This window comes from Marmota flaviventris, chromosome 2 (genome assembly GCF_047511675.1).
Source record: "Marmota flaviventris isolate mMarFla1 chromosome 2, mMarFla1.hap1, whole genome shotgun sequence".
Taxonomy (NCBI): domain Eukaryota; kingdom Metazoa; phylum Chordata; class Mammalia; order Rodentia; family Sciuridae; genus Marmota; species Marmota flaviventris.
The window spans coordinates 184,954,773-184,975,154 of record NC_092499.1 but is presented as its reverse complement, the minus strand read 5'-3'; positions in this window follow the sequence as shown (position 1 = coordinate 184,975,154).

Sequence of the window (20,382 nt, the reverse complement as noted above, 5' to 3'; positions counted from 1 at the left end):
ATGCATTGAGAACTGGGTATGAAAAACAATAAGGGTTGAATTCATCCCAAGACCCAGAGTTTTCCAGGAGATGACCATAGCCAGAAAAACCTCCAAGTACTCTGTTCAAACCCACAAAAAAGAAAATGAGAAAAGTGTATGGCCTCATGGCCATGATGGCACTACCTAATCCACTGCTCCCCAGTTAAACTGAGCCTCTCATAATGCCATTGACAAGTGATCACAGGATGTGAGCATGCAGACACACGGCCCCCAGTGTGTCGCCATGGTGTACCTGGCAGGGCACTCATCTTGATGAAACCCCATAAAGCAAGAACATAAATCTGGAGTGGAACATATTGTGAGGTGCACATGCAACACCACCCTATGCACACCTTCAGAGGATGCCTTTTGTATCGGTCTCTTTTTTCCCCTTCAAATTAATCTTGACCTATATTCCCCTTTGCTTTCTAAACTCAGTCCCATGGACTATTTCCAGTTCCTTGATGTTCCTATTTGCCCCAGAACTGTTGCGTAAAATTTTACCACTGGAAACTATTTTGCTTTGCTTTCTCTCATGCTGATTCCTATTCATCTTTCAGACCTCTGTTTAAATGGCACTTTCTTAGGGAACCTATGATTCCTGCCTCCCTCCTGCAGGATTATATCACAGTCCCTGTCATTTGTACTCCTAGATTTGTGTTCCTACCTTTTATGTCACTTATTATAGACTATTTATTTACATAATCATTATTTGATTAATATCAGTCTCAAATATAAGACTTATAGTTTCCAAGCAAGATAACTATGTCTATTCTCCTTCAATATTTTTAGGGTCTTCACCAGTCTCTGGCAGACTATGAACCTAATAAGTATTCAACAAATAATAGTAATAATTATAATACAGAAGTTACTACTTAATAGCTTAATAGTTGCTAGACCCTATGATAAGGGCTATTTTCAGTATTATATAAACCAGTGTGGTAGGTTTTATTAATTCTCATTCATAGATGAAAGAATTGAATTTTCCTTGGGGCTCAAAGTGAGGCAGAACATCATGGCAGAAGAGTGTAGCAAAGGGAAATGGCTCACATGATGATCAGGAAGCAGAGAGTATCCACGTGCCAGATACAAACTCTATATTCCAAAGATATGCCCCCAATGATCCACCTCCTCCAGGCACACCATATCCGCCTTCAGCTACCACTCAATTAATCCCATCAAGGATCGGGTTAAGGCTCTCATAACCAAATAATTTTACCACGAAGCCTTCTTACATTGTCTCATGCATGAGCTTTTGGGGGTCCACCTATATCCAAATCATAACACACATGATTCTCTGACTATGGAAAGCATGGCTGAGGAGACGGCGAAGTCACACCACAATGAACTGAACCCTCATTTCTGGCTTCCTAACTCACATCCACATGGACACTCTTTCCTTCCCAGCACCCAGCAAGAGCATTTTGAGGCTATTCTCTGGCCTGACGGGTTAACATTGGAGACCTTCTTCTGGCTCCACTGAACCAGAGGGTGGGGTGCACCTCCTTCAGAGACCCCACCCCTACCACAGCTCCTCTTCCAGTCTCTTCCTCATCATCACCACCCTTGTTGCAATACTCACTTTGCTCTGAGAGGGAATTCTTTTTAAAATTTTTTCTTGAACATGTCCTGCGTTGAAGTAGACTTGTTCAAACTTCCCTTCCTCATCTTGGCAGGGAGCAGGAAACCTACCATCAGCTCCCTTGCTCCACAGCATGGCCAGAGCTCAAGAAGTTTCACCCACATCTCATCTCACAGTGGCAATTCTCTGACAATGGCAGAAAACCCTTTAGTGTCTACACTGCGGGACCATCTCTGTAGATCAGAAGACCTTAAACTTGAGCATGCATCAGCATCACCTGGAAGGATAGCTAAGACATACTAGCCTGGCCCCACCCCAGAGTATTTGATGCAGCAAACCTTGGGAAAAGCCTGTGATTTGCATTTCTAACAAGCTGGGTGTGGAGGGGGCAGATGCTACTTTCTGGAAGCCTGCCTTTGAGAACCCACGTGCCAGTGGTTCTCTACCTTGTCAATACATTTTAGAATCACCCGGGGAGCTTCAAAATACCCTACTGCCCACCACACATCCCCAAAAAATTAAGTGAGAATCAAATGGGGATGGAGTTCAGGCACTGATATTTCTAAAATTTCTCAAGTGACTATAAGGAGCAGCCACAGGTGAAAACCATTGTGCCATATAGAGTGGTTATTTTGTTTTTCTGTTTTTTGCTTCTCTTCATAAAAAGTGAAAACAGGTAGGACTGAAAAGGGGCCCCTTGAAGATACGGCCACTCAGAAGTCATTATGACGAATCTGCATCTCTCCATATCTTGTATGGGGTTTGTACTCAGCCTGGTCTTAGGCTCAAGAAAGTTAACCAAAATGTAAGTTGTCTTTACAAATAGTTCAGCCAATATCCTCAGGATGTGCTTTGAGATATGGTAGTGAGAAAAGGCCTCTAGGAAGAGGAGACCTGTACATGACTGAGGTCTTGAAAGATGAGGAAGCCAGCCTCAGAGAAAGCTGCAAGAAGAGAATTCCATACCAAGAGCCCAGCTCATGCAAAAGGTGCAAGCTGGACGAGGAGGCCCTGGTGGCTTGCACGAGGTCATATGCCAAATACACAGAGTAAGAACTTGATCCCAGACAAGTCCATTCTAATTCCAATAGCCTAATGTATCCCCTAAACTGACAATCCCCAGAGAGGAAGAACTGACCCTGTGAGCAAGGGTCTCTGCTCTCAGCACTGAAGCCAGAGAGCAATGCAGTCCACAGGAGAAGAGATGAGCTCTTTGACCTTCCTCACCTCTTCTAAACACAGGCTAAAGTTTTTTCTTAGGGTTTTTTTCTTATGACCCTCTTCTCCCATTCTAGAATTAGGGATTTTTTTTCCAGAATCAAAAAATAAGGCCAATTTTAGTCCAAATTTTGCTTTTGGTTATAATTTACCTACGAAGAGCGTGAAGAAATCAGATTCCCTCCTTTGCATCCTGGTGAGGGAACACAATCCTCACCAATGTCTTTGCAGAGCTGTGTAGTATGGTGGGTCTGGGGACTTTGTCTCCCAGGTGGAAAGTATACATGGCCTTCTGAGCTCTATAGTCTAAAGCCTCTGAAAGCCAAGAACTCAGATCTAGGAGTCTAAATTTCTTACCATTTGAAATGGCTCTCCCAGAATTGGTTCATATGTGGGAAATATGATTTGATCCTGTCTTTAATGATGAAATTTTGACAATGTCTATTAAAATTAGCAATGAGCTAGTTTTAGTCAGCTTTTTTGATGCTGTGACCCAAAGACCTAACATGAACAAATGAAGGAGGAAAAGTTTATTTGGGGGCTCGTTTTAGAGATCTAGGTCCAAAGACTTCTGGTTCCATTTCTTGGAGCTCAAGGTAAGACAGGACATTAAGAAAGAAGAGTGTGGTGGAGGAAAACCCTGGGAGCATTGCACCAGGAAAGAGAGAGATAGAGAGAAAGGAAGGAAGAAAGGGATGCTCTTCTCAACAAGGACAAAATGTAAACCCTAAAGGCATGCCCCCAGGGACCCATCTTCTCTAGCCATACCCTACCTGGCTATAGTTACCATCCAGTTAATCCCTATAGTGTATCAGTGCACTGATTAGGTTAAACCTCTTCTAAACAATCATTTCATCTCTAAACTTTCTTGCATTGTCTTATTCGTGAGCTTTTGGGGGACGCCTAATCTAGGCCATAACACCAACTAATGCTAAATCTCGGCCTTTTAGTTTATTTTCCAGAAAAAATAAAGTTCAGACACAGGCTCCAAAAACAGAGCATACAAGAATTTTCACTATAGAGTTGTTCATAATATTGGAAAACGGGGTAGGCAATTAGTTCTGTATGATTAAGGAAATGGTAAAATAAATTAGGACACGCCCATTCTATGGGTCAGTATGCCACAGGACAAAACACTATAAGAATTGCTTTTGACATTTAAAAGTAAATTGCATGACAATGTATAGTATCTCTTTTTATTTATGTAAAACTGCAAGAGCAAAACTGTGTATTTATATGTGTATTTATAATACATAGGAAAAGGTATGGGACAATGTATGCCAAATTGATGTTACTCCTCAATCCAGGAGAAGACTGTGATAAAAATAGGTAAAGCAGGATGTAAACATGTCATAGTTGTGGGTTTTGACTATGAAAATGTCCATATGTCTGAATTTTTAGGAAATAGCATAATCATGTATTAATTGAATAATACATCTTTTTAAGATTGGCAAGCAGTTTTGAGGCCAGTTTGAGCAACTTAGCAAGACCTTGTCTCAAAATAAAAGTGAAAAGTGGGCTGGGGGTGTAGCTCAGTGGTAGAGCACCCATGGGTTCAGTCTCTGGAACAGATTGGCAAGTATGCAATATAGGGACAGGGTGTAGGTTAATAGACGTGCTGTCTCCATGTTCCTGGGAGATCAGAACTCAAATTTCTCTTTGGCTGATATTTTCCCTGACTAGGAAAGCTAGTGTAGTCCTAAGGATGGTACTTTACTGGGCTATTTGAAGTCAAGTATGAGGACATCACTAAAGGAAAGGGAGGACAGTTTGTGATGTAGAGGTTAAAAACCTTTGTTAAAGGGTCATCCATCCTCCAAACCACACCTCCTCCTGGAATCCTGTTTTCAGAAGCTTTTCCCCTAAACGTGGATCTGTCCTTACTGTGGAGACCCAGCCTCCTCTATGCCTGCTTGCAGCCAGACAGGCAGTGATTCCCGGTCCCTTCTGCCTCTTGCCACCCATCTGCTCATTCTATGCTTGGGATTCACTCTGCAAGTGGCCAACCCACCCTTGACCCTGCAGGTCTGGTGGCATGGGGAGACTTTGATTTACATTATACCATGAATTTCAACAGCACAGAGGTAGTTGCCTACCCTGGAAAAATTTCTTGATAGATGACTGTGGGAAAAAAATACCAGACCACTGAACTGACATTTTAGCCGGAGGAAAGGGTAGACAGAGGTGAGCTTAGAGAGGAACCTGCCCCCTACCATATGCTAAACGAGACATGTGCCTTGGTGGAAGGAATTTAAGATTCAATGTCCTCTGCCATTTGATGAAGTTTCTTTTGGTAAAGTCTACACATAAAGAGGTGACAGCCAGCTAAGAACTTTCTGGAAACAAAAGTATAATTTTCCAATGGCAAATTGTAATTTTTTTAAAAGAAAATATATAGTGCATGTACTTTGAGTAAAATAAAAAGCTATTGATATGACTATTTTGGTTGGAACACTCGCCCAGGATTTGTAATTCCTTGACCTTTTCATACAAACAAGGTCTTCTTGACCCACACCATCTGCTTTGTTTTAAACAACCATACTGTGATGTAATTTACATACCACAATGTTTTAACTGTGTGACTCAAAGGTTTTTAGTAGTCTCTTTTCTGTTTATCAATCAACTCCCAACCTACTCCAGGCTTCTGGGCCCTCTTGCGCTCTCTGTCTTTGCCCAGTGAGTTGCTTGGGGCTCTTCACACACCGTGCGTTGCCTGGACAAGCACCCTTCATGTGGTTGGCAGGCTAGGACTTACCTCCCAGAAGTTCTGCTTTTTTGGCAGAAAGAGACTATTTCTCCTCATAGCTGAGGTGCCTAGCCCATGGTACCAAATTAGAAGCATTTGCTGAACTTCCCCCTCCTGAGGGGCTGGGGACAGGAATATCACAGATACTTCAGTAACAAATTCTCATCCAAGAGATGCTGTGACTCTTGTTTTCACCGCCTTTACTACAAGTTTCCCCTTAAACCACCCTTTGTGTGACTTCATCTTGCATCCCTGAATTTGTTCAAGGTTTTAAAGTTGTCATAGTATTTTCATCTCCGTAGTTTAATTGGAAACTCAAACAGGATAGGTTTTTCCTCTTTAAAAGTGTGTGAGTGTGCCTTTTCCCTGACATCCTCGGCAGCATTAATTGTGCTTGTATTCTTGATAATTGCCATTCTGACTGGGGTGAGATGAAGTCTTAGGATTGTTTTGATTTGCATTTCTCTAGTGGCTAGAGATGTCCAACATTTTTTCATGTATTTGTTGATCGATAGTATTTCTTCTTCTGTGAAATATCTATCTGTTCAGTTTCTTAGCCCATTTATGGCATTTGCCAGTAAATGGATGTAACTGGAGAATATTATGTTAAGCGAAATAAGCCAGTCCCCCCCAAAACAAATGTTTTCTCTGATATATGTATTCTAATTCTCAATAAGGGGGTGGGGCTAGGAAAGAATAGAGGTACTTTAGATTATGTAAAGGGAAGTGAAGGAATCAGACACTATACTCTATACACATAAATAACTATACAGCCATGGGATTCTATTTACATCATGTACAAGTGGAAGAATGAGAAATTATACTTCATCTATGTATAATGTATCAAAGTCCATTCTACTATCATGTATAAATAATTAGAACAAATAAAAAAAATTTAAAAAGCAAAAAATGATAAAATCAAAAAAGGGTGAATCAGCTTAAATTTGAAAACATATCCAAATTCTTAAAATTACAAAAGAAAGGAAAATTTGCCCAAGATTTCTTAATGAATACTGACTGGAATCCTGAATCCAGATATTAGGACTTCTTTCCATTACCAGGAGACTTCAAGAACCAGGGAGGAGAAAGAAGACTATAGGGTCAACTCAATAAAAAAGAATTCAAGGAATGCATTTTGTGGGCAAGATCGGATCTTGATACAATATTATCGGATTATTAATGCTAGAAAGAAAAGGAAAAATATGTCCATATCCAGTATTGGTAAACAAGGAATCCAGATGGAACTTCCATGGGATGAGTTTCACAAAACGTGACGTACACAAGAAATGAAGTAGGGCTTCAAGGGCTCGGATCCAGAGGATGCTTTGCCAGTAAGAGTCCACCAGAGTCAAAAAGCTAAATCCCCATGTGGCTAGCTAATGACTCCCATGGTTCTATCTCCCCGCAAAATTCATGGCATGGACATTTGGTCATTTAGGATTTAGTAAGAATTAAGAGATTCCATTTATGTAGCATGGTCTAATGAAAGTTTGTAAATTCTCCCTTCAGATCTTTGCTTTGAAATGTTGTAAATACTTATGCAATTTAAAGACTTAATGAGGCAGGTTAGTTGGAATTAGTCTGAGAATGGCTTTGTAGAAGAAGTCTGGGAGAATCTGTGTCCTTCTTTTCTTTTGTAACCAAAACATGTCCCTAATAAACAGTGGAACTGTAGCATACATCCTGAACGTCACATGTGTCCCCAGTACAGACCAGATGGATTAAAGGATGCTTGAGCCGACAGCATTATCTTCTGGGCTAATATGGCAGCAGTTTTGGAAATTGACAAAGTAGTACCTCTGACATCTCTAAACGTTGCAGATTATCACAAAGAGACAAATTAGCCTTGATAGTTATTTAACTGAATGAAACCCACAGAGAGTAACTAAGATCTTTGCTCAGAGACATATCAGTCCATGCAAGAAGTAAAAAGCCTAGATAGCAAGCTTACCAACACTACCCATGTTACCTGTGCATGCGCTCCTGCAGTACCCTGCTGCCTCTTTCTGTTCCATGTCTTCTGATACATTTTTTTCCCCACTAACATTTAAAAAATTGAAAAACCTGCCTAGAACTGACTCCTCTTGCACAGGTATCAAGAGATGCTTGCGTTTCCACTCATTTCAGCCTATTTGCTCCTCGGACCTCTCAGACTTTTTTAGTTGTATTTTGTTTTATGCACCATCTCAATTGCCCACATTAAAAAAAAATGTTTTATAACTACGGTTTAGTTTTTCCTCCATTTCCTATGTATTAATTCCAAAAGTTGGAGAACAACACCAATGTTTATATTATCGTGACATAGCAGAGACAAATACTGTTCCTCTAAGTTTCCAATGTCACCACCCTGATGGCACTGCAGAAGAAATAGAGATTCCTTTCTTGTGAACACAACCCTGATTTCTCAGGCTCAGGCCATGTTGAGTTTTGATTCCCACTGGCCTTTGTGATATATTTTGTTGTGCTTGCGGTTTCTGATTCCCCTACTTCTGTACTTTTTTGCCACCATCTCTCCCTTTCACTTTTCCTTCTCTTCCTCCTTGTTTTCTCTCTCCTCCTTCTATTCCCTCCTTCTTTCCCTCCCCCCACTCCACTCTCCTTCCTTCCTTCCTGCTTTATTGTAGACCCAGAAGCCTTTCCCAGTTGCACTAACACTCTGTCAAAGGCTCCTTTCTCAGGCCCCCCCGCCCCCCTACTCAACTCGAGGCAGGCTGCTCCTGGCTAATCCACACCTGTCACTGTGGGGCTTCCAGAAAATGCTCTCTTGGGTCGCAGCTACTCTTTAATAGATGCCCATACAAACTTCTTTCCCATTTTATGACTTTATTTTTCAGGCAGAGAGTCTCAAGAGGCTGCTGGGTGGAGACTGCTTTCCTTAGCCTTCAATTTTCAGAAAAGTTAGTGAATTAGATGATTTAGGACAGTGGTTCTCCAAGATGACTGTGCAGCACAAGCACCTGGAGGGCTGATGAAGACCCAGATCTTTGGGGTCCTCTCCAGAGTTTCTGCTTTGGTAAGGTTCCATCTTGGGGCTCCGGAATTTGCATTTCCAAGAAGTTTCCAGGTAATATAGTGATGTTGCTGGTCCAGGGACCACACTTAGCAAACCCCTATGCTAAGAGAAAAAGGATGTGAACGGGAGAAATACTTCTGGCCTGTTTCTGTCTCAGTCTCCTTTACTTCCTGGTTCCCAGTAAAGAAGGTCTCGCTTTTTGTGTGTGTGAGTAATGCAGAAAGAAGGAACTCATCAACACCTGAGGATGAGCAGTCCAAGGATTTCTGTTTCAAGTTGGCCTGGGATAGCTGTTGGAATTCTGGATCTATTTCAAAAAAATGAAGCATGCATAGGCCAGGGACCAAGCCTGACTTTAAAGTGTAGCTGGTGGCCCTTCTAAACTCTATGCTGAGAAGGCAGTGATTCTAGTGGGATGGTCTTAGGATCCATTTGAAATTTAGTAAGACACCCAGTCGGCCATGGATTCAGCTCAGCACTACCAAGAATAATGATAATTTTTCATCATTCAGCTTCTTGCTTCTATTTCTTAATTGGTTGTTAATTTGGGGGATAGATGAAAAGTATAATTAATCCCTACCACTCAAATCCCAACAGAAAACTTAAAATTAACTTAATATTTCTGAGTTCTGCCACATCTACAAACATCTTTACTCTATCCATACACTTCACTAATGGCTCATTTGGGGAAACAAATATAGGAAAAGGGGATGCTTCCTTTTATAATTGTAATTATTTGTAAATGTAATTATTAGGTTATGGAGCCAAGAGTTAGCAAATTTTCAAGACTTTTAGAAGTCTTGTAAATGTTGTAGATTTTGTAGATTTTAAGTACTCTCAGTTTTGGGGTCCCACCTTTTGTCATATGAAACATACTACAAAGCACTATCACAACATAATATGCAACATCATGCAAAGACAAAAATCTCTTTTTTTCTCTCTCTCTTCAGATATATAATACATTTTTTAATTATACCTCAAGAATATATCCTATATCTATCTATATATTGTATCACATATATTATATGTAGATATATGCATATATGCATACATATCTATCTATCTATTGAGAAAGAGAGAGTAAGCATATCTCTGTAATAAACCTTCCCTTCTATAAAACATTTTTCTATAACTTAAGAAACTTATGGGCCTTCTGCACTGTGCTAATGTCTCAGGATAGCATAGCCCTGAGCATACAGTATTGCTGATGGGAATTTTGAAGTCAGTTTGATTTTGTTCTTTCATAAGTGATTAGTCTGCCCCTGGGAAAGGTTCTAGAGCTTCTATTTATGCTTAGTTCTTGAACTTAGATAGCAATATACCCGTATTTCCTTTCTTATATTAGACACTTAACATACACTTTCAGTATGAGTACTCACGACCTTTATTATCTCTGGGAAATTGTCATCTGTTTTGATTGATATTTTCACTCCTTCTGGTTTTTCTTTTTTCTAGAACTTCAAATATAGAGTAGAATTTTGTTGCATGAGAGTTCATTAAATATGTCATCCTCCTTCTGTGGCAAACTCGGTTTGCTCTTAGTAACATTTTCACACATTTATTCTTTATTTGAATTATTTTCTCAGGAATAATATTTATTAGGTCAGAGACCTGAAGATTTTAAGCATACTTGCTTGAGACTTCTGACATCAGAAGCCCTCTATGAAGGGCATCTTCCAATCAGAAGAATTAAGTGTGGGACCCGTGGCTGCTCTCTGCTGGAACTCATGTCGCAAAAACTGTGCCCCATGGCAGGCAGACTGGCCCTGACAGCATTCACGAATTTTTCGGACACCTTGTGAGGCTGGCCCCCTTCTCTTCTGTACTTCACCTTCTTTCAGATGATGTGTCTCATTCAATGCCTGAACCAGGACAAAGCACCCTCATGTAAAAGGTTTTACCTTGTGCTATACTGTCTATGGGCTTGAACGGGCAGAAAGTATTCAAAGACCATTGACCATGTGTGCCAGCCTCTCCCTAAATTCCTTGATCCATGAAGAATCTGTAGACAGCTGTGTCTTTGGAACTAGAAAAAACCCAGGCCTCATCCCAGCTCATTCCAGTGCCTTGATTTTTAGAATCGTGAGGTTGGCTGATAGCCAGTGGATCCTGCTTGTGGCACAGAACAGGGCTGCATGCTTTGTTTGTTTTAATAAGGGAAGAAACAAATCACAGGGCTTATTTTATAAGCTACAAAGGATTATTCAATGAAGAAACAAATAGTATTCTCCCAGTGAAGACTGAGGGTGAGTTCAGGATCTACATGACTTATGTCAAATGTTGTCATGAAGGTCAATTCCTCCAACTGCTCCAGATCCTGTGCCACTTGGGCCATATGAGCGAGCTTGGATATGAACATACTCTTCACTTAACCACAGTGACAGTCACTAACACGTCTACCTTCTTGTCTGGTCTTCTGTAATGGTTTAGCAGAACATGGGCACAAGATTCTCATGGTTTCCCTCTCCATCATCTCCCCCCAAGATTAGGGTTCCCTGTCGAACCTGTTTTGTACACTTGAGAATTCCAGGCTATTAACAATCTGTTCAGCAGCCCTTTATTGTGTCCATGTTATAGGAGAGCACAGGAGAGGATCATTCTCAGCTGCATGGTCTTGAGCTATTCATCTAGCCTTAGGTAGCCTCAGTTTCTGTATTTATGAGATTCTTGTACACATGTGCTTATGATGTTTATTTAACAATCAGGAGAATAAGACTAAAATATCACTCAGATGTTGAAACCACTGGAAATATAAAAAAACTAATAACATAACAAGGGTTCTCGTGCAAAAAATGGAGAACATACTTGAATGTAAGTTGTTTGAAACTACACACACAACAAGAAAATCAAATGACATCTTTAACGTACTCCAAGAAAAGAAACAAAACCAAAAATCAATGTCAGCCTTGACCACTACACCCAGAATTTGCCCTCAAATTATTAATAATGAAGAGGAAATAAAGAACTTTTGCCATTTAGACAAGAATTGAGAGAAGTGGTTACTGAGGAAACTGCATAAAAGGAATGCTAAAAAGTTCTTTGGAGAGAAGAAACATTATAGTAGGCAGCAACTTAGATTTATGCATAAAAGGGTCATTGTCTAAAGTAAAAAGGGTTAGCAAAATATGTGTGTTCACAGCATTTGCAGAAATAAAAATTGATGACAACAACAGTATAAAAGATGGAAAGAAAAAGGTTGGAATATGATTGTGTAAGAAAATGGAAAGAAATTCTTTACAACCTAGTGGTAGTTAGTGATTTCTTATTATACAAAAGTCACAATATGGGAATTAAAAAAATGTTAAATGGATATAACAATACTAAAAAAAATACATAGTCCACTTAAAAAATGGGCAATAAAATTTAGCAAAATCTTCACCAATGAAGGTGTGCCAATGATACAAAAGGACATGAAAAGATCATCAATAATTATCAAAATGCAAATTAAAGTTAAATTAGATGTAACTGCTCCTACCTCAGAAGACAGGTCACTAACACTGGTCCGTAGAAATGAGGGTGTGGGACAATGCAGCAAGAAAGAAAAAGGGGACAGCTACGTTAGGGAAAGTTAGCAATTTCTTATCAGGTGAAGTATACACTTACACGCAGCAATTTGACTGACATATGGCTGTTTATCTTGACTTTGCTCATAATGACCAAACACTGAAAACAAAACAAATGCCTTTTGTCTTCTGAACAGATAAGCGCACTAACATATCCATCTGTGGAATACTATCAAGCAATAGAAAGGAATGTATTTAACAACGGAAATGAACTTCAACCCCAACTAAAGGAAACCAGATTTGAAGTGCAAAGATATGGGGATAGAAATCAGGCCACTGATTACCAGGGGCTGGGCTTGTAGAGACAAGTTGTCTAAAAAGAGGTGCAGGGGGGCTTTGGGACGATGAAACTGTCCCCTATCTTGATTATGCTGGTGACACATACTTGGATATATCTGTTAATACTTACAGATTGAACACTGAAAGGGGTAAATTTTAGTGTGTGTAAATTATACCTAAATTTTTTAAAGCCTGCTTTCCAGATATCTTGGGATTTTTACACATCTTCTTTGTTTAATTGATTTCTAACTTAATTCCTCTCGTCAGAGAACATACTTGATGTGATTTCAATACTTTGCGATTTGATTTGTTGAGAGTCACTTTATGGCCAAGCAGCTGGTCTGTTTGGTAAATGTTCCATTTGCACTTCAATAAATGTGTATTCTGTGTTTATTGAATGCAGAACAACAACAAAATATCCTGAAATCTAAATGGCTAGTAGTTACCTTAACTAATAAACATAGATGTTAACCCTTAGAATCTCTCAACTTCATCTTGATGAAGTTTACCTCTCTAATTCCTTAGCAGCGAGTATTGCCTTCAGTAGGGCCGGTTAAGGCAAAATTGAAAATCCTATGATAATTCTCTCTTCTTTACTGTTCATTATCCCTTTTTTCATTCCTTTCTCCATTCACTCCCACCTGAGACAGGAACCTGTGATAGAAAACTTCTTATGAATGCAGCTTGTTATCTTATGGAAGATGAAATGTGATAAATTAATGGTCCCTGATTTGTCCCCTATAACAAAGACATTTAAGTAAGCACACATAGGAATGTCAATGCTTGATCTAAGGACTACCTCATTTGGAAAAAAGAGGCATGGTCTGGGACTGACCTAACCCTACATACAGTCCAGTGAAACTATTTACAATGGATGTCACCTGAAATAGCTCAATCATTCTGAAGTTCCATTTTTTTTCACCTGTAAGAAGGAGAAGATCATAGAGCCTAAATTTGTATAATGCATGCAGCTCACGGGTCTCCAGGCACAGAAATGCTCACTATGGGCTGTACTTAAAGTGAGGATGTCTGGTGTGAAGCTTAAAGTGGATTTTGTTTGTCTGGGACATGGGGCTGAGCTTATAAACTGACATGTCTCCTGGGAGAGACTAGGAACCTTCTCATAGGACATGGTGGAAACAAGAAGAGACCATCTCCCCCATGAAAGATCTGATGCCGTTTCCTCTTCATTTGTGATTAACTCTTCCATGTGCTGTGCCAATTTGCAAAAAAATCATGAGGTATTTGGATATGGGGGTGAGTAGTAGTAGATTTCTCAACAGGATATATTTTCTCCACCCCTCCACTGAGACCATTTAGAGAAAAAGGCACTTTCTTTCTTTTTTTTTTTTAATTTTTTATTGTTGGCTGTTCAAAACATTACATAGTTCTTGATATATCATATTTCTCACTTTGATTCAAGTGGGTTATGAGCTCCCATTTTTACCCCATATACAGATTGCAGAATCACATCAGTTACACATCCATTGATTTACATATTGCCATACTAGTGTCTGTTGTGTTCTGCTGCCTTTCCTATCCTCTACTATCCCCCCTCCCCTCCCCTCCCCTACCCTCTTCTCTCTCTGCCCCCTCTACTGTCATTCATTTCTCCCCCTTGTATTATTTTTCCCTTTCCCCTCACTTCCTCTTGTATGTACTTTTGTATAAACTCTGAGGGTCTCCTTCCATTTCCATGCAATTTCCCTTCTCTCTCCCTTTCCCTCCCACCTCTCATCCCTGTTTAATGTTAATCTTCTTCTCATGCTCTTCGACCCTACTCTGTTCTTAGTTACTCTCCTTATATCAAAGAAGACATTTGGCATTTGTTTTTTAGGGATTGGCTAGCTTCACTTAGCATAATCTGCTCTAATGCCATCCATTTCCCTGTAAATTCTATGATTTTGTCATTTTTTAATGCAGAGTAATACTCCATTGTGTATAAATGCCACATTTTTTTTATCCATTCATCTATTGAAGGGCATCTAGGTTGGTTCCACAGTCTTGCTATTGTGAATTGTGCTGCTATGAACATCGATGTAGCAGTGTCCCTGTAGCATGCTCTTTTTAGGTCTTTAGGGAATAGACAAAGAAGGGGAATAGCTGGGTCAAATGGTAGCTCCATTCCCAGCTTTCCAAGAAATCTCCATACTGCTTTCCAAATTGGCCGCACCAATTTGCAGTCCCACCAGCAATGTACAAGTGTACCCTTTTCCCCACATCCTCGCCAGCACTTGTTGTTGTTTGACTTCCTAATGGCTGCCAATCTTACTGGAGTGAGATGGTATCTTAGGGTGGTTTTGATTTGCATTTCTCTGACTGCTAGAGATGGTGAGCATTTTTTCATGTACTTGTTGATTGATTGTATGTCCTCCTCTGAGAAGTGTCTGTTCAGGTCCTTGGCCCATTTGTTGATTGGGTTGTTTGTTCTCTTATTGTCTAATTTTTTGAGTTCTTTGTATACTCTGGATATTAGGGCTCTATCTGAAGTGTGAGGAGTAAAGATTTGTTCCCAGGATGTAGGCTCTCTATTTACCTCTCTTATTGTATCTTTTGCTGAGAAAAAACTTTTTAGTTTGAGTAAGTCCCATTTGTTGATTCTAGTTATTAACTTTTGTGCTATGGGTGTCCTATTGAGGAATTTGGAGCCCGACCCCACAGTATGTAGATCGTAGCCAACTTTTTCTTCTATCAGACGGCGTGTCTCTGATTTGATATCAAGCTCCTTGATCCATTTTGAATTAACTTTTGTGCATGCCGAGAGAAAGGGATTCAGTTTCATTTTGTTGCATATGGATTTCCAGTTTTCCCAGCACCATTTGTTGAAGATGCTATCCTTCCTCCATTGCATGCTTTTAGCCCCTTTATCAAATATAAGATAGTTGTAGTTTTGTGGATTGGTTTCTAAAAAAAAAGATTGAGGGGGAAATAATCCCAGAACTCAGCTATCCTTTTAGTTAGCTATATAAATAGAATTTGCAAGCCTGAGATAGGTCTTAACACACAATTCTTGTCATTTATCACTTGGAACACAAAATGGGGCCCATGATTTTTGAAAAATTTACATTTTCTTGGGTCACTGCAGGTTTGCTGAATTATATGCTAGATTCCCAGGAGGAAGTCTGGTAGCGCTCCCTCTTGAGACAGGTGTGGGGACAAGGAAATAGCCAATGGCTAGAGCTGCTTCATCCTACGTTCAAGTTGGGGATAAATGCTAAGCATTCGAGTTTGCAAATTCTGTTCTGGGTTCCCATATGTTGAATGAAAAAAAAAAATCAGTGTTGAAGGAGCATTTATTAAACTCTTTCTGAATGGCAGTGGGCTGGTTAGAAAAGGCAGGAGAAAAATTAAGTCACAGAGCACCCAGGTTTGAAATCTTTCAGTTGCCAATTAGCTGCTCAACTAAGCTCTTACCTGGAACCTAAGTTTCTTCCTTTATTAACTGATGATGGTAGAAGTAGCTGGAATTGTAAAGAGCACATGAGCTTGGATCTGCCAAGGACAAGGCAGTACCTGGCACAGGGTAAGAACTTACTATGTATGCTGTCACATAATTTCACCCAAACTTGACAATGACTTTATGAGGGACAAATAACTTCTATCAAATAAATAGAAATGAGGAAAATGAGGCTCAGAGAACTGAGATGACTTGTTCCTAGCCATATCATTAATAAATAGAAGAGCTATTCTCTTTATTCAGTACTCATTTCATTCCACTTCCATTTTAAGGATGCTTCCAGGCAGAATGAGATGTCCCTGAATCAAACCCAAATCGGGTTCTGTCTGGGGATGCAGGGTTGTCCCCTGTCTTCTTTGATTTGGTTTTCTTATCTAACAAGAATGAATGAACAGTGCATGTTAGATACTCCAATCTAGTTTTTTTAGAACAAGGCATGATTTTCTTCCTTTTTTTTTTCTACCTAAGGATGTTTGGGAACTCATTCCATCTTTCTGTACTTCATCAAAACCATCAGGGAAGAAGGACATGGAACAAGAATAAAGAATTTGACAGAAATCTGCAAACCAAACATCTCTCAGAGCTAATACCTGGTATCTTTGGGCTGCTCCTAGGAGACAGTGGCCTTTCTGAAGAGAGTTCTCTTCAGCAACCTTGAAGAGGTTGGAGTCTTTCATCTGTCAATCCTGGCTTCCTTAATACCTTGTCCTAACTTAGCCCCTACAAATACTCCTTCAGATCCAACAAATAGCCTTCTTCTTGACTCAACCCAGATCTAACCAATTAGTTTGAATTTACTGGCCAGTTTTTTTTTTTTTTTTTTGAGGAGGTTAATGGGTTATTCATTTCTAGCAACCACTATGTACAGAGACGTTGAGATCAAACGGATTGGGGGGATATGTGTATGTGTGTGCACACATACATACATGCAAGATTCTGTTTACATTTTGCCAAAGTCATATCCTAAAACCAAGGTCTGGATTTTTCCCCTTGCCCCTGACAAAGGCATCAAATTACCTTCCCTTGCCAACCAGTGATCACATTTCCCAACGAAAGATAAAAATCAAGTTCAATTGCAGTAGGGAAATTGTTAGCATGTGCTAAAGGTTGGACGTTTCCTTCTCAGCAGAACTAATGGTTCTCAGGTGCTAATGAAATAACCAAAGAAAGTCCTTCACCTTCTGTGCTAGGATACAGGAAGGGATGAGGGGGTGTTTGTGATATTTACAGGGAGAGGGCTGGGCCCTTCAAGAGCAGGATGGAAGGTAATATTTTCATGAACCATCTACAGACCACTGTAGAGAAATTAAGTGACCTGAATTTTCAATATAAAGTTGATATCTAGTTTATATCTAGGATGACCATATAATTTATCTTTCAAACCAGAGCACTTGTGAGAATAAAAGATAATTCTATGAATGACTATTTCCTGTTCATTCTACATATAACCTCTCATCACCCCTTCCTATCCCTTCTTAACCGCCTCCCCAAGGGTCAGGCTTGGATTGTAAATCTGGGAAAACAAACTCTGTGTAGGTTTAGTACAGCTGGCTGAGTACTGGGTATTTCGGGCAGGGGTAGTGCACCAGCTGTAACACCAAGATATTTATAGTCCACATTTGCCCATGACCTTTCAAAGCAAAGTTAGGCACCCAGAGTGGTCACATTTCCTCTGAAACATTTGGAATGTTGGCAGGCAGACCCAGGCGATTTACATGCACCAATTGCATGGTCTTTAGTTGGGGGAGGAGGGATTGGTTGGGAGCAGAGGAATGTAGGAGACCATCAGAGATTTCCTGGTCTTTACTGAAAACGGAAGGCCCCGCTTGGGTTTCTGCAGCTTGAAGCCACATTTTAGGCATGCTGCACATAGTGGTTCCCCAGGGACCAAGAGTTTTGTGTTACCAGAGTTCAGCAGTTTGGCCAGGAAAATCAACACCCCACTGCTAAAGGTTAAGAGTTTATCCAACTGATTTTTTTTAAAACAGTTTTGGCTTTTTCTACAGGCCTGTAATGCAACTGGGGAACAGGCTCTACCCTTTGGGTCTGAACTCCTGGGGTCTTGGCTGTGGGAGTGTACATGAGCTGGAAACAAAACCACCAGCAACTAATGCTTCTGAGATAATCAGACTCACAGACTTGGGAAGGCCAGTTCTTTACATCACCCTTTCACTTTATAGATGAGGAAACTGGAAAGAACCCAGGAGCCCCAGTGTGTTTCTAGACATTATTGAAGCATTCTGGAGTTCCAGAACATTCTTCCATAACATGTTTAGGACAACGTACCCTCCATTTAGCTCCTTCATGTCCTTTGTAGAATGAACATTACTCTCTTTTTGAGTATAAATGAGACAAATTTCTTTAGTTTCCATTGGAATATATAATAAAAGAGAACTTCTTTTCCCTTGGAGTATTGAGAGAACAGATGTGAACTGGGAGCAAAGGACAGTCATCTTTCCATCCATGAGATGCCAACAGAAAGCAAAGCTGAGATGAGGAAGGAGGGACTGGAGTCAAGCAATATTATCTGAATTGTCTGGACATAGCCATTATGATTTGCTAATCTTAAAATATTTAATGTAATAGCCAACACACCCCCTTTCCAGTCTAAACAATTTGAATTGCATTTTCTGTCACATAACGAAAAAAGCCCAATACAAAAAGATAGTGATGTGACCAAGGACATGGTAAATAAAAATCTCCAGCACTTATATTTAAAATTTTCAATCTCAAGTAGAATTATTTTCTCTCTATATTTTTAACCATTCTCAGGAATGAATGTGCAAATGACCATCTATCAGCTGATATAAAGTTCTCGGCCTGCACTGATACCTAAGCCAGACAATGCAGAGTTGGGTAGAAGGTCCAGAGTGATGGCCCTTCCATTTGAAGCTCTTCACAGAATGCCAGAGAAAGAGGAACCAGCAAGGATAACTTCATTCTCTTCCAAATGCAAAATTGAATATTTGGCCTAATTATAAAAGACACTACCAGATCTTGCTGAAGAATTCATTCTGCTCAGTTTGAAAGAAGGAAAATCCAGGAATCATGTGCATTGACTGCAAATTTCTCGGGCTGTAAAAATGGGTGAGAGGTAAACATGTTTTATATGTTCTCAGGGAGAGATCTAAGCCTAAGAGTAGGAAGATAAGGGGAAGCAGACTTTTAACCACCACCAACAAAAAATTACTTAACCAGTTTTCAATAATATAACCAGTTAACTCTTGATTAATTTTATTCAAAAGAAAATCCTAAAATAGATAGAAGTAATATATTAATATTCTTTCTAATCTCTTCCCACTCTTATTTTAGAATTCTGAGAGTTTGGTGGTAGAAATTTTTGGCCAGGCTGAGAAGTAGTTTGAGGTTGGGAGGGAGGTGGGAGGCTGAGACCCCCTGCACATGCATTGCAAACAAGGCACTCGATGTCTGAGTTTTCCTTCTTTCAAACTAAGCAGATTGAATTCTTTTGCAAGACTTGTTAGCGTTGTCTATTTTAACTAGGCAAAATATTCGATTTTGGATTGGAAAAATGATATAGTCCAGGTGGGAGAGAATTTTGCCTCCTACCCTATGTTCTGAAATTTCTTATTCTCCATGAAGCATAAGAAAGGATCAATACATTTCTCCAGAAGGATCCCCAATGAACATTGCATTTACTCTGTCTTACATAGTGGCATTGAGTTTAAGTTCTATTAGCAGAGTAGCCGACAAAGAGAAGGAGCAAACAGAATGACCATGAGTAGTGGAGACCCTACTATACAGGTGACTGGTGGAAAAAGATGCTTAGTAGTATTGAGAGTAAGGTGAGTTCAAATCCGATTCATAAATATAAATTAAAGCAATTGACAAACTAAAGAGACATTTCTGTAACATTAGTAAAAATGCTATTGAGGAATCTCCTTTAAATAAATAATATTAGAATGAAGATGTTTAGGAAATAGAGAAAGTAGACTTTTCCTTTTACTGAATCTCAATCTTTAGAAATAATTAACAAACTTCAATAGTTTTTTTTTCAAATGTATTTTATATGTGTATATATTTGCTTTTTCAAAAATTGGAATTGGGTGCATTTTATTTCGATTTAGTTTTCCTTTTTGAATAATTTCAGGAACATTTTCTCAGTTATTAGATATTCTTGAATGGCATGATTTAATGGACATGTGGCTTCTTTATATACACATTTGTTTACTTTTAGAGGTAAGTAATGCTGTGATGAAAACACACACACACACACACACACACATATATATGAATAAGCTCATCTCTGATTATTCTGCATAAAATTAATAGCTACAGAGATTTATTTTCCAACCAATGAATATTATTTCCTTATACTTAATAGCATTGTTTTTCTAAACACATTTTTAAAAATATGCAATCTTCTAATCTATAGATGAACTATGTGAAACTTTTCTATTATTGAACCTGTTCATTTATTTAGTACTGGGAATTGAACCCAGGGACACTATACTACTGAGCTACTTCCCTACTCCTTTTGTA